This window comes from Cyprinodon variegatus, unplaced genomic scaffold, assembly GCF_000732505.1.
Source record: "Cyprinodon variegatus isolate N-32 unplaced genomic scaffold, C_variegatus-1.0 Scaffold3, whole genome shotgun sequence".
NCBI classification, from domain to species: domain Eukaryota; kingdom Metazoa; phylum Chordata; class Actinopteri; order Cyprinodontiformes; family Cyprinodontidae; genus Cyprinodon; species Cyprinodon variegatus.
In genome coordinates this window covers 20,508-20,790 of record NW_015150456.1, presented here as the reverse complement: position 1 = coordinate 20,790, position 283 = coordinate 20,508, and positions in this window count along the sequence as shown.

Sequence of the window (283 nt, the reverse complement as noted above, 5' to 3'; positions counted from 1 at the left end):
TACTTTCTGCAGCAAACGAAACAAAATGCATGTGCAAAACCCAGGTGTGCCCTCGTACAGTTACTGTCTATTGTATAAGGGTAGACCTAACACATCTAAAATAATGCAGTTTATGTTATTTCAGCTAATGTGTTTTTTTTGTCATTGTGTTATGATCGACTAAATGTTCCTGTTGGAAGAGAACTCATGTTAGTGTTTTGATTAATTATTTGATTTTGAAACATGTTTGCAGTGTTTTGTTAGACATGGTGTGTCGTGTTAGTTTATTATTGTATTTTAAAAT